Below are 13584 nucleotides of genomic sequence, written 5' to 3'. Positions count from 1 at the left end.
CTGCAGACTTGTTTGAGCTACTTTCTCTTGGTATGAGGTATGAGCTGATGGGGAACCTGACCTTCCTGCAACATTTGTTACTTTGCTTCTTCAGATAGTTATGTCCATTGTCTGGGATCGGCTACTTGTTTGTACTTTTCCAACGCTGGTCCAAACCTGTCTTTCTCAGTTTACCGTGGCAATATTTGCACTCGTTATCTGTGCTGGTTGGACTGGACTCTTCTGCCGGTTCAGTAAGAAAGGGTCTCTGTTGTTTTATGGATTCTTAATGTTTCCTAGTCACCTAACGTGACTGAGTCCTCCGTCTAGGTTTACGTGGCCACTTGGTTTAGTGGCGTTAAGCAAGCGTGTATATGTATTACCGTGCAACTTGTGTTTCAGCATAGAAAAGAGGGTATATATTTTCTATCCTAGTGGGTGCAAGCATGTTCCTGTCTACATTCAATTTGACCGATGGGTTCATGTATCGTTGTGCTTGGATGTATATGTGCTTCGTATCTAATGCACCTACGTGTGTTTGCCTCAGCTGTGTCGTCATTTCTTTCATAGTTACAGCTCATTCAGGGGTCCCGTTGCCTGTAGATTTATTGCTTCGGTGACATCATCCGGGTAGGGTCTGCAAGGTTGTCTCAGGGAATAACGCCTCTTGCATCGGTGATACAATGGTGGTAAAGGTGTAGGTGCTATGATCTAGGTACACCATTCATGTCTATGCCATTGAAACTGGGAGAGGGCCGAAGCAATGATGAACACGTTCATTTGCCTCTCTTCCCCTGTCTGGTCAGGCCAACGACAACACCAACTGGAGGCCCTTGTCCACTAACTGGTGTCTTGGGGGTCCACATATTAGCTGCCCTACTCAGGTTATTGTGATACTTCACATGTTCGTCCAAACTCCGTTGTCTAGCTTGCACCAAACCCAATGTCCCACATATTTGCAGCAGGGATAACATAATTTTGTACCTTACTGGAAGAAGGAGCTTTGTTTTAGATGTGACTGCAGCACTTCAAAGGTTTGTGTGTTCCTGTCTGTCTTAGTATCCACGATGTAAGGAAGGTATGGTATCAACAGTAAGACACCTAAGGGACAACAATTCAAGGGTGTTTAATGAACTTTAACAAGTGTGTGATAAACGCCTATCTAAATCTACATATGGGAGCAAGCTATGACCGTCAAATAATATTAATTCAGTCCTAGTGGAGTCTTGTCAGTATAAAAGGGCTTATACTAAAAAAAGATTGGTAATCCTTACCGCTTAACATACATAGTGAGGGGTAGTGTTCATAAAAAAAAGAACTGTTCACAAAATGGTATGTCGGGAAGTTCAGGCTGTTGGCCTCCCTTCCCCACGTTTTCAGCTCCAGACAAGGCAGTTCGCACGAGCAAAGCACACCCTCTGGCTTCTTCGGCAGAAGGACACAGTTCCATTACCAGCATTAGGGGCCTTCTGTGTTACAAGTCACTTTGCTTTTCCAAAGTCTCCTGACTAAGGGCCTGATGTACAAGAACAAAATAAACACAAAGTCCCTCTCCTCTTTCGAGTGCTCAATGAGGGTGTCTAACCCTGGATGCCTCTTCGCCGGGCTCAGATCCCTTTTATATTAGTCGGTCTCGTGGATCCCACTCTTCTGGGCTCAGATCCCCCTTTTCCAATGTTTAGAGGATACTCTTTCTTGGGTGACTCACGGTTTACCCCGGATCCCTCTCAGCCGGGCTCAGATACTTTCTCTGTCACGATTAGTCTCCTTCAGCCAGGCTCAGACCAATTGTAGCACACATTCAACTATCGAAGACTTTCGAATGTGCACAGGATTTAGCTTGACCTGTTGCAGGACCACTTTGATCTCATTTCCCCTTTAAATAGTTGTGAGACCTTTGAGTGAGCATCCACGTGGCGCTGGACCACTCTGTCTATGGTATCTTATTTGGCCTCCCAAAGTTCAATCACTCCTCTGATTTTCAATTATATTGGCATTGTTCATCACATACCTTTCACACATTATTCTCTTAAGATTTCTTCATACAATGTTGCTGCTTGCAACCTTGGTTCTAAAACAGGCTGGTTTGGTATCAGTCTCTCCCACTCACCGGCTGTGCGGTCTTTACTGCCGCTGCTTAGTTGTAGGAGTCAAGGGCAGTACCACAGCGGCAGCCGCTCCTCCCTGACTTGGTTATTGACGCGGGAGAGCCCCGTGTACCACTGACACACAATTCAGGTTTGTTCAGCATTAGTTCCCCGTCTTAGGTTTCTTACTTTCCAAGGTTCACAAAATGTACAGTCTGAAAAGGTAAAGGTCACTTCCCTCCTTGCAAACCCTCTTTCGTGCTCTGCCTTTTATCCGTGTGGTGAAGTGTGATGAAAGTCAGGTGTGTGTAATGATCAATAATTGCTTGATGTTGCCTGACCATTGTATTGGGACAGGTCAGGTATACGGCTCTGGTGTAATTCCGTTTTCTGCTCACGGTGAGCTGTCCATGAGCTAGTGTTTGTGTCGGGAAAGGGGGAGAGGGTTGAGTTCCTAGGTATCCTACCCGGTAGGATGCGCAAAGGGCGTTATAGGGGAAGGGATACCGCGTCTCACCTTCCGGTGTCCCACTTCCACTCCCCGAAGACCCCTCATCCAGGTGATCCTCCCACACTGGTCCACCCCCAGGAACTGGATCCAAAAGCGATGGCCATTTCCTGGCCACCTGGATGACAGATCCCCAGGTACCTTCAGGTTTCTCACAAAGCCTTCTAATATCTATTGTTTTCTGGGATGTCTTCTTAGACTGTGCTACTGCTACTCTGACACATACTCTGAATAATACTAACACTAGTGCAGCTATGAGGACCTTCATGCAATTTGGCTTCCAGGATGGGATCCAGGAAAAGATATGCGCCAACCAGTCGTCCTCTGTGCCTATTGAGTAGTCTCTTCTTCCATCTTAGTATGTAAGTCTGACAGCAACTTTGTTTCTGTGAGGGTCCCATTTTGCTAATCTTTGGCAGATGTGTATATACAGCAGGAGGGACTGATTTCTGTACAGACACCACCCTCCATTGCTATGATAAGGATGAGGATATAACTATTGTGGCGAGTCATGCGCCTCACCTCTCTGAGCTCCTCCTTTATGGCATTGAACCCCTTTACTGTTTGATTGTCTGGAACAGCTTCCTTTGTGTAATCTGCAACTACTTGGCATTCACGTTAGTTTGTATACCAGCAATGACAGAGGCGAAGAACATCTCTGTCCTGCTGAACAGCCTTTGCTCTTCTGGTATTGCGTCAAGTGCTTCTTCCATCTTCTTGGACACGTAATTTCCTCTCTTTACTCTGTTCCGCTTCACAGATCTTTTCTTTCTCAAGTGTGTGCCCATTGTAAGGAACCAATCTAGCTTGATGTCTTTCTGAGGTACTACCAAGGCTGGTGTGTTCAGTAGCACCAAGGAACATACTCCTCCCAGTCCTGGGGGTGGCTGCATGAAGGCTCAGGAGCCATCCGCCCAGTAGTGGTCCATTAGTTCTTCTGTTCCTACTTTCATGCCAGGTATCTTTGAAATATGTTTGTATTCTGTTTTATCCAACCTTCACTGGGCCATCATTCTGGTAACGTAATGATGCTTTCTTGAGGGGTATTATGGTTTGGGAACCTGCTTTGTTTTCTACCCAGGTAAGCAGTTTCGAATACTCTGCCCAGTCCTTGAGGCACTCATAATTTTCCTTCTGCACCACTTTCATTGGAACTGTCAGGAGCCCATGTGCTTTGTACCCCATCAATCTGCCAACCTAGTATTATCCTGCGAGGCCCTGTCCATATACTAACAGTTGCAGTCTCTCCCAGAATACTGGCATTCCCCCTATTTCTGTTCTTCCCGATTTAGGGTGTTTTTCTGTGTCACTACTTTAGCTTCCCCTCTGTGTGGACTATCCAGTATGTGTTGTAGCTTTGTCTTTGTTCCAGTAATCGTCCATCCTCATCTGTGTCTTTATATAACTTTCGAGTGGATTGGGTCCTCCGACGTATTCCATATCTATGACAGGTAATCACCACGGCTGTGTTGCTTCGGAAAATTTTCTGCGTCCTGCGTCGACGACTTCGATACGCTGTCCTCAAGGGCCTCCGTCGAGCTGACGTCACCGGATGTTATAAGTAGGACGCACAATGCCCGTCGCCTCAGTTCCGTTTTTTCCACGAACGTGTTCGCTTGGGAGATCTCGGCGCACCTCGGTTCTTTTGAGTTCTATTCTTTCGGTTCTTCGAACCTGTTAGTTTGTGTAGATTTCCAAGATGTCTTCGTCTTCTTCTACCCCGCGTCCAGGTTTCAAGAAGTGTCGAGACACCGGTTCCAAGATGTCGATGACGGACCGCACAACGCCTGCCTCGGTGAGGACCACGCCACGGACGATTGTGACGATTGCCAGTCGTTAACATCGAAGGCCTTGCGGGAGCGTAAGAAGAAGCTTTCTGTCGGTAAAGTGTCCAAGCCCCGGAAGTCGAAATCCACTGGGCTTTCAACCGACGATTCGAGGGGCGACTCTCCGCATCGTTGGCGTAAGTCCAGGGGGTCTCAGTCCCGGAGCGGGTCCCGCCATTCCTCTGCCTCTTCGAGGCACTGACGGAAGTGCCGTCACCGGTAGCCTTTCTCGTCCGAGGACTCTTCCCGTCGGCGGGTTGCTTGTCCCAACAAGCATTCCTCTCCTGCGGAATGGAATTAATTTCGTAAGGAGATGATGGCGATTTTTCAGTCGCAGGGCTCCGTTCTGTCCGCGCCGTCGAAAGACGCCGACAGGGAACGTGCTAGAGACACCGTTCGCATGCCTTTGGGCTCGAGCGGTCGTCGCTATCACCGGGCACCTTCGAGGTCCCGGGTGGACAAGGTGGATCGCTCTAGCAAGCCCGCTCCTGGTCCGGTCCTCGACGCCCTCGAGACCGTCGGAGCCTGTGAGGTCTTCGAAGAAGACGGCTTCGGCGCCGAGTCCGTCTAAGGACTCTCTCGAGGCTCCGCCTCAGAGGAAGCTGTCGGCGCCCAGACTGCCGAAGGACACGCTAGGGCCTCCGCCCTCGAGGCCTGTGTCGATGCCGTCAGCGCCACGCTCGACATCGATGCCGATTCTGTCAACGCCTTTCAAGGTTTTATCGGAGGTGCCCCGGAGACCGGTGGAAACTGTGAGAAAGGCCCTGCAGAAGTCAGTGAGGCCTGTATTTGAGCCTTTTTCTGTGCCCTCATCCAGGGATTTATTCCAGCCTCTAGATTACATCTCTGTGGTGGATGAAGGGTCTCTGATGAAGGTATGGTTCCTAAAGAGGTTCCTGACAAACTCATGTCTCGGCGTAGCCAGCTAGAAGACCTGCGTCAGTCCTTGCACTATGCCAGTGGTCTGGATACCTCTCTGGAGGAGTTTGGTAGGCCTGAGCCTGGCACGCACGCCAAGTCCTTGTACAGGCGCCTTATGTTGAGGGTGACTGAATACTTGGGGTGGTCTGCGCCACCAGTCGATTTTCTACAGGATGACCAGCCGGATATCCTTGACCAAGGTCCACTAACTGATCCGGTACTGCCATTCCATATGGCCTTGCAAGGAAGGGTGGCAGCGGCTTGGACTGCTCTGGAGAGTCTCCCGGCAGTGAGCAAGTCTTTGCCGAAGAAATACCGTCAAGCCAGTAGCGACCCCAGCTACTTGACTACGCACCCCACTCCAGAGAGTTTGGTGGTACAGGCGGCTACGGCCCCGGCAAAACAGGCGTCGTACCCTACCATCCCTCCTTATAGGGACAAGTGTTTCGATGGCTGGGCGAAGAAAGTGTTTTCGTCAGGGGGTATGGCGTTACAGGCAGCCAACTCTGTGTGCGCCTTAGCACGTTTCACTCATACTCTGTGGAATTGTCTCTTTGGCGGCTGAACATATTCCCAAAGGGGTGGAACGGGATGGCTTTCTTGCTTTGGTTCAGGATGGCAAGGATGCCATGTGTGAATCCGTTCATTCGGGTTTGGACATGGCTGATTGTGTCAGCTGATCCATGGCGGCGAGCACCATAATGAGCAGATTTGCATGGTTACGGGAGTCGGGGTTTGCTCTTGATGTACAAGCCCGGCTTCTCAACATGCCCTTTGATGGTGAACATCTTTTTGGCAGCAAGGCTGACGAGAGCCTCGAGAGGTTGCAGACCTCCAAAGCTGCAGCAAAGTGTTACGCTCACCTGGTTCCCACAGGGGCGTCGATCGGACCCGGACAGCTGCGGTCTCCACCAACGTGATGCGTAGTGTGAAGAGATGACAGTCTGGACTGGCCCGCCTAATCTTGTCTGCTGGACTCGTAGAAGTATTCTCCTGCAAGTGGAGAAAGGGATTTAGCCACCTGTGGACTTTAGTGATACCCCCCCCCCCCCCCCTGGCAACTGTTCTCGTTCTCCCCACTAATCACCTCCGATATCCCCTCTTGGTAACCTCACCTTATGGTTTTAAATGATGAGCTCTCCATCCTGCATGGAATGCAGGGGCGCATAGATACCAGTTACTTCAGTAGTGTGAAGGTACTGGAGGTGTTCCGGAGGAATATTGACTCCAGTGTCTATAAAGTTCAAAGAGTTCAATATGTCCGATGTTCACTCTTGTTCCATTCCCTCGTTCGGTTGCAGCTGGGTCCAAAAGAATATTGCCTGGAGGCAGCTGATGGCGTTCAGGTAAGAGTCTGTATTACCAAACACTGTCCGGTTAAAGTTGCATGAATTTAACTTGCTGTTTTCTCTCCCTTTATAGGTGCGGCATAGAAAGATGCAGCGAATTAAAGGATAATACCTCCGGTGGTAAAGCAGGTAAGCCTATGGTGGCAAAGAGATTGTCTTTGTTGGTTTTCTCGGCTCACCTTGTTATTCCTTTTGTTTTCCCCCCAGGTGCTGGGTTTCGACAAAGAAAATGATGGAGGCAGCGCCGAGTTGAAAAATGCGGTGGACTGGTGAGTATAACGCGGCGCTGCTGCTGGCGAAGCGACGCGTGCTGTAATAATGTCCTTTCCAGGCTTGGAGATGTGCTGGGTACGGAATCGGGTAAGGAATCAAATAATGTCCGTGATCTAAAGTCTTCTCCTTTCTTTTCCTTTTGTCTAGGAGCTCCTTATTCGAGGCGGGCGTGGCAGAAGACTGGATGCTGACTTGCAGACACGGTAAGCGTTACGCTGCTGGATGCAGAATAACACAAAGCATGAGCTGCTGTTCGGGTGTGGTTTAAATAGCCTGCAAAGTAGTCCCAGGTAAGAAGTTCCCCAGAACCACACCCGAGTAAAAAATAGTCCCTGTAATAAAATAGTCCCATCCAGGCCTCACGTTGGCTTGGACTCATTTGCAGCATGGTCTGCATAAGGTAAGTAAAGCCTAAGGCGCCAGGACTGAATCCAAACAGCCCCCAGCCGGGGCTGTTGGGGTTTTAATGAGTATCTGGATGCCTGCTCCCGGGGCTGATGAAATCGATCCGGATGCCCGGGGGTAAGCATCATGACACGAAGTCATTGAGCGCTGCAGTTTGCCAACCTCTGCCTTTTCGTCCTAGGGGACAGCAATGGAGGGGGGGGGGGTTCCTTTCGATATTACTCATCCTTTGTAGATCGAGAGGAGCTGCAAGTCAAAGGGGCCACAGTAGGAGTGCCAGAGGTGGAAAACAAGGTACTCGAGGTGCCAAGGCCGCTCGGGCAGTGGCCTCTTTACCCTCGGGCACTGCCGCAGCCGCTTCAGCTCAGTCATGAGGCCATGTCCCATGGTTCGCCAGTTGGGGGAAGGCTGGCGTAGCATCTTGTAGAATGGCGTGCCATTACTTCAGATGTGTGGGTTCTGTTCTGGAGATCATAGCCCATGGCTACTGTCTTCCTTTCTGGCAGAGGCCTCACGACAATCCACCAGGGAATCTCTCTTTGAAGAGTCCGGATCCGTTCCTTGCGCAGGAATTCAAATCCCTGCTGGAGAAAGGTGCCATACAACGGGTGCCTGTAGCGGAGAGGAACAAGGTATGGTATTCCTCTTATTTTTTGATTTGTAAGAAAGACTGAGGATTGAGACCCATCATGGACTTGCGTGGTTTGAACAAGCTTCTCAGGAAGGACACATTAAAGATGGTTACACTCTCTCAAGTCCTCCAGGCCCTTCAACTTCAGGACAGGTTGGTGTCTCTCGACCTCAAGGACGCTTACTTTCCTGTGCCAATCCATCCCAAGCACAAGAAGTACCTGAGGTTCGCAGTTGGCGACTCGCACTTTCAGTTTCGGGTCCTGCTGTTCGGAATGACCTCCGCCCGAGGGTTTTCACCAAGCTCATGGTGGTGTTGGCAGCGTATCTCAGGAAGGGGGGGATTCACATCTACCCCTACCTGGATGATTGGTTGATCAGGTTGCGCTCTCCCGAGCAAGTCCTGGATCATCTGTCAGTCACCTGCCACTCCCTTCACAAGCTGGGCTTCTCCCTCAACTTAAAGAAGACCCATTTGATGCCAATGTAGCGGCTCCAGTACATCAGAGCAGTGCTCGACACATCCCTGGGGCAGTGTTTCCCTCCCCAGATGAGGGCTCATCACATTCAGCAGATAGTGCACAGGTTTCAACATGCTCAGAGTCTCCCGGCGTTCGAGTTCTTGAGGTTGCACGGCCTCATGGCATCCTGCATTCTTCTGGTGCCAGAGGCCAGGTTGCGGATGAGATCTCTGCAATGGGCTCTCAAGATGCAGTGGTCACAGTCTTCCGGCAGGATGTCGGACCCCGTTCAGTTGCCGCCCTCGGTCGCCCAGGATCTTCTGTGGGTATACACGCATTTCGTCGACCACTTTTTCATTTTTTATTTAAACATTTTTTTAGGGGGGGGGGATGTTTGTGCGGGTTGGGGTATGATTATTTAAGTAAGGGGGGGTTTGGGGGCCCCATTAAAAAAACAAATAAATAAATAAATGTTGGCGATCTGTGCAGGGAGGCGATGCAGCTCTGGTTCTGGGCCATCCAGCAGGAAATTTCGATCTCGGCAGTTCATCTGGCCGGAGACGAAAACGAGACGGCAGAAGCTCTGAGCAGGCAGAGCGCAATCTCTCACGAGTGGGAGCTGGCTCAGGAGATTCTCCTGGAAATCTTCGCCCCTTTGGGGGACCCCACAAGTGGATCTCTTCGCCTCCAGTGTCAACCGGAAGTGCGAAAGGTTCTGCTCACGCGACTTTCCTCCAAGAGGAGTCTTAGGGGACGCGTTTGTGGTGGAGTGGTCCTTCTCACTGCTGTAAGCGTTTCCTCCAGTCCCCATCATCCCGCAAGTGCTGCGGAGGTTCGGTTCCTGATGATCCTCATTGCTACAGCATGGGCCCGGAGAGCGTGGTACCCGGACCTTCTCGACTTGTCCATCTGCCCTCCACGCCGTCTTCCCTACCGAGACGAGGGGGGGGGGGGGTCAGGTTCTCCATCCAGAGGTCAGATCCCTCAAACTTCACGCCAGACGACCGGCAACAAAGTCCCTGTACTGTTGCCGTTTGAGAAAGTTCTGCGACTGGTGCAGGTTTAAGAATGTGGATCCTTTTTCATGTGACATCCTGTGGTTCTGTCTTTTTTGCTTTCGTTAGCCCACAAGGGCCTGCAGGTGGGTACCATTAAAGGTTACCTGGCAGCACTGTCCATTTTATGCGCTCGTCTGAGGAGTGTTCTTATCTCAAAATTCCTTTATTTTCTCAGTTTCTGAAAGGGCTCACTAATGTGTTCCCTCTGTCACCTTTCCAGGTGCCCGGTTGGGATTTGAACCTTCTTCTAAAATTCCTAATTGGGTGCTCCATTTGAGCCTTTACATTCTTTACATTCTTGTCCTTTCAGACTGTTAACCCTTAAAACTGTATTTTTAGTTGCGGTTACTTCCGCTCGCAGAGTGAGTGAGTTGCAGGCACTTTCTGTTAAACCACCCTTCACTGTGTTTCATAAGGACAGGGAAAGTGGTGTCAGAATTTCGTTTGAGCCAGAAGGTCATTCTTCCGGCATTTTATCCTCCTCCGCATCCTGGTAAGGAAGAGGAGAGGCACCAAAGGTTTGATCCTAGGAGGGCTTTAAGTTTCTACATTTCACACATGTCCCGGGTCAGAGTGGACGATCAGCTCTTATAGGTTACGCTGGAAGGCGATTGGGACAAGCTGTTACTAAGCAGACTTTGTCTAGATGGATTATCTTGGAAATTTCTGAATGTTACCGCTTGGCGAGTAAGGACCCTCCAGTAGGATTACAGGCCCATTCTGCTAGGGGTATGGCTGCCTCTACCGCCCTGCAGAGGGGTGTTCCTATTCGTAACTTCTGTGAAGCAGCCACATGGGCTTCGGTCCATACTTTTGTGAGACACTACTCCCTAGATTCTATCCATGGGCAGGATCTGGCCTTTGGCAAGGCGGTCCTTAACTCTGCAATTTAATTGGGCATTCTAAATTTCTATATTCTAAATTCTTTTCCCTCCTCCATACGTTGGTACTGCTTTGGGAGTGTGTAAAGATATGGAATATGTCAGAGGATCCATTCCCCTCGAAGAACAAGTTACTCTTACCTGGTATCGTTCTTTCGATGAAAGATTTCCTAATTGTAGGTAATTTTCCCTCCATGTATCAACCTGCAAACTTTGTGCTGCTGTTTAGACACCATTGACTGACTTTGCCAGAGAAGCACAGCCTTCAGCTGCATTCCTCTGGGCTTTCGCTCACTTCTTATGGGGAAACTGACATGCCCTTAAAATAGTCAGTATTGGGAGACTTTGTTTCCCTTAGTCCTTTCCTAATGTTGCAGCTTTTGTGCAACATGTAACACGTGTGCAATGTATCTTACCATACAGCACACTTGGGTCTCTAGTCATTTCCAAAGGCTCTAGAAACTCTCACTGGACTTTTTATGAACTGTGCAGATGTGTCATGGACAGGACTGGTGGCAGCTCTCTTTTTGCATTATTTTTAACCCTTTCCTGCCATGTTAACCGCATTTGGCACGAAAAGGTGGCCTGGCTCCAAAATGGCCATGCCACAAGGTTCTTTGTCCTGTCCTTTGTCCATCTTGCCCCTTCACCTTCCCCAGGTCGAGCCGACCCGGGCCATTCCTTATTTAGTCATGCACTTTCCCGCGAATCCAAATGCTTTTGCGGGCTTCTGCATGCCTTGTGTGTGTGCCACCAGGATGTGGGCTGGGATGTCTGATCCCAATACACATCCTCAGTGCCAGAGAATCTGGAGTGCCCAGAATGCCTGGGACCACTGTGGTCCGTGATTGGTCCACATATGGAGTGTGTGTTTGTGAGTAGATCTCCCATGGGGTCCTCTCCGTTTTGGCACGAAGAGAACTTTGGATAAGAGGAGGCTGAGAACACCACTACCATGTCGATCTCCTGAGTTCACAACGAACAAAGGGTAGGAGCCAAGTATCCTGCAACACGAAGCCGAGTTGAGGAACCGCTGGTGACCCGCTGGAAGGTTTGGCACCCTGAGCCCGCTGTCGTCCCGTGGGAGCACTCTGCATCTGGTCGTCCTAGAAGGTCTGCGAAGACGCTTTGACCCATTGGAATAGTGGGACCAACTATTCTCGGCACCTTTATCAAAACCTGCAAGTAAGCTTTCTCAGAAGTGTCCCTGGGCCAACCAGTGGGCTGACCAGCTTACCCAGTTGCTTTGCTCTGCCACTGCAGCCGTTTCGAGGAGACCCTCGATACTTGGTATTCTGCTAGTTCTGTGTCCACGGCACCCTCACACTGAATTTTTCTACACTTGGCATTCCCAGGTCTGAAGTGGGAAGAGTGCGCCAGGACCGTAGTAAACGTGGTTACCGTGTTTGCCTTGCCGTGGCAACGACCTGTGCAAGCTCGCAGCATTTGTGACCCTCTTGCCCGTGAGGACTGCTGCAGTGAAACTGGGCCGATTCCTCCTTCCGTAGCGGAGAAATCGCCGGTGTCCCATTTGGGTATCATCGCTATATCTTCGGAACTGCAAGGTGCCAAGACGTCCCTTTTGCCGCATTCGAACCTTCCAGTGAAGTGGACTGAAATGGCGAAGTTTGGATCTGCCTGCATCAGGGACCGTTGAATACTCTTTATCCCAAACAGTGGCCCCTAGCTCAGGAGCCCATCTTTACGCACAAGTGGCCCCTGAGGGCCCCTTTTCTTTCCACAGCTATTGCAAAATAGCAACTCCATCCCGCACTCTCAAACTGCCTCTCCCCTGAAGTGGAGGTCCTTCTTGAATAGTGGGAACTTGTTCTGCATCATCCCATTAACCTTCCTGAGCTGTTGGAGACCCTTGAAGAGACCCTATCCTGCCTATTGGCACAAGCACATGCATTTACTGTTGAGCACAAGGCTCCTCTCATCGAAGGGCTTGGACTGCCTCTTAGTTTTGTGTATTCTTGATGTGGAATTGGGTCTAAAGATTACCTGCAGTGCCTGTTTCCTTCCCCTTTAGGTTGTCAACATATGTCGTTGTAATGACCCAGACATGGGTGTCCACACAACCCAGGAATATGGAAGGGACACCTGTGGGCTGGGGAAAGAATGAAACGCAACCTGTATGGTAGGAGAGTGGTGGGAACACACAAGCAAACCCAACCTACCCAGTACAGAGGAACTAAATGAGTGGGAGAGCATAACACCAGTGCTTGGGAATGCATGGAATAACGATAAGAACCCTGAACAGCCGACCATGGGTCAGCCCGCAGAGACGAGGTTACCGAAACGTCCCTGCGAGGATGAAAACACCGACTCCACGGACCGAGAGACAGAGTGCCGTGTCCAGCCGGGAAGGTCCCGCCTCGCCAGAGCGGCACTGATGGCAAGAAGGAAGGGTAGCCGTCCCCGCTGGAACGAAGCCCCTAAGTTCTCGGAGCTAGAAGCAGAGCGCCGAGTCCAGCCGGGGAAGACTCGCCTTGTCAGAGCGGCACTGGCGGTCAGCGGGAGGGAGGAAGGAAACTGTAGCCGCGATGAGGAATCGGCTACAACCGGCCACCGGATGGAAGAAGCCCAGTCTCCGCATGGAGACGTGGTCTGCGTGTATTGCAACCGCGAGCAGGACGCCAACCGCGTGTCCCGTGGAACCAGCAGACTGGAGGAAGGTGTTCCGCTTCAGCAAAGACACGCGCACACAGGGGGAGTTCTATTACAGGGGATACACAGCCCGAACATGGGGGCAACCAAAACAGCAGACACTTACCTGGCCGGCAGCAGGACATCCAGGGGAACAGGGTCAGGGAAGAACACGGAGGGTGGCTCACAAGGAAAATGGGGCGGGGCCGATGGGGGTTTTTATGCTCCAAGCCAGGAAGTAGACCCTGATTGGCCCATTCTTACCTGCCTATATAAAGAGCCAGATAGTTGGAAGATGTGTCCTCATTCTTGTTCTCCTTGCAGAGCCGATCAGACCTGTATTCCGGAACTACAGGAAGCACCTGGGCGTATGAAGACTAAGTGGAAGAAGATTGTCAGAGGTCCTTATAGTGTACCCTACAAGAAAACAGAGGAAAACATTTGCTCCACAAAAAGAACACCCAGAAGGACTCTGGGAAAAGAATTTAATTTTGATAACCAGCATTATTTGGTTAAATCTGAATAAAGACCAACATTTTCTTTCCCTTTAACCGCCT

The 13584-nt window shown here is 50.4% G+C and overlaps 1 protein-coding gene across 5 annotated transcripts in view; it reads left to right on the top strand.

The window, feature by feature from the left end:
- The window catches only part of ARHGAP17 (Rho GTPase activating protein 17), a 1009368-nt gene that overhangs the window by 334485 nt on the left and 661299 nt on the right, over window positions 1–13584 (top strand). The gene's annotated exons all lie outside the window — the stretch shown is intronic.

Source organism: Ambystoma mexicanum, chromosome 2q, assembly GCF_040938575.1.
Source record: "Ambystoma mexicanum isolate Mex_15411 chromosome 2q, UKY_AmexF1_1, whole genome shotgun sequence".
In the NCBI taxonomy this organism is placed as follows: domain Eukaryota; kingdom Metazoa; phylum Chordata; class Amphibia; order Caudata; family Ambystomatidae; genus Ambystoma; species Ambystoma mexicanum.
This window is presented reverse-complemented; position numbering and strand designations above follow the sequence as displayed.